The following is a 1,290-nucleotide window of genomic DNA, read 5'->3' on the forward strand; positions in this document are numbered from 1 at the left end:
GTGACGACGACGGGAAATCACTAAATTTTAGGTTTTGACGACAACATGAGCATGTAACAGAGAATGTTCCATTCTCTATTTTCAGTCAGAAACCGCTCGTACCAATTCATTTTTAGGATACTTCGCCAACATTGTACGACGTGAACGAGATGGAATAATCGCGAAAGACTTTTACTAGAGCAAAGTTCTATTTTGAGGTGACGTTTTCGTCGACGTCGTCGTCGTAGATCTTAAGCTCCCTATTAGCAACGACGACGGCAACGGCAACGAGAACGTCATCGTTAAATGTGAATCCGCGTTATTGTAATCGCTTCGCGACCATTCCAAACATTTTAACGTGGCAAAGGTGTGGCAAACCCTCAAGAACGATACTAGTATATACGGCGCTCAATTTAGAAGGGAAAATGAAAAATTTTCCGCAAGCGCTGACGTTCTCCTTAAAACCTCAAATTTGATCATTTCACGTTATTAGGGAGTTTAAGAAACCACGACGGCTTCGGGGACGAAAACGTCACTTCAAAATATACGTTTGAGCTATTGTAAGTATTTCGGGATTATTTAATCTTGTTTATATTATAAAATATGTGCCAAGGGTCCTACAACTGGATTGGTACGGACGGATTTGAAGTAAAGAGCGAGACTGAAAGATTCACTGTAGTTTGTCCACCATGTCGTCAAAACTTCAAATTTGGTAATTTCACTTAGTACTTTTGACGAGTGCAGGAGAGAAATGTTAAAAAATGCGTGCCGCACGTGCAGCATGATCTTTTTGGTTCTTTTAACCAATAATATTACTGCTTTTTGGCGTTGTCGTTGCCGTGGCGGTTGTCGTTTCTTAAACTTCCTGTTTTTTGCTGACGACGGCAAAAAAATGGACAAAAATGAAAGAGATGCACGTGCAGAGCGTGCAAAGCTATTGCTTTTGCCAACTAAATACGCAGTTGCCGTCGCCGTTTCGTTGCTAAAGCTCCCTATTAAAGTCCCTGATAACATTGGTTAAAAGACAAAAAAAAAATGGTGCTTTATGATTGGGTTATGGCGTATACCCCAAGTCATACAAAAGTCTAAATTTGTCAACTTTCAACTTACATTTTCTCAGCTGATATAACTTACACCTAATACGCTGAAACTTTACAGGGTTACTAAAGTAAAGGTGCTCTTTCTGTTTCTGGTGTCAGTTTTTCGTTCAGTTCAATTTCAACTCATTCAAATCCGTTGCCGCCATCTTGGATAAGCCGAGGTCTATTAGCTTTATTTATGAAACTATCTTTCCTCGATGTTTTAGTGGAC

Source organism: Montipora capricornis, chromosome 5 (genome assembly GCF_036669925.1).
Source record: "Montipora capricornis isolate CH-2021 chromosome 5, ASM3666992v2, whole genome shotgun sequence".
In the NCBI taxonomy this organism is placed as follows: Eukaryota; Metazoa; Cnidaria; class Anthozoa; order Scleractinia; family Acroporidae; genus Montipora; species Montipora capricornis.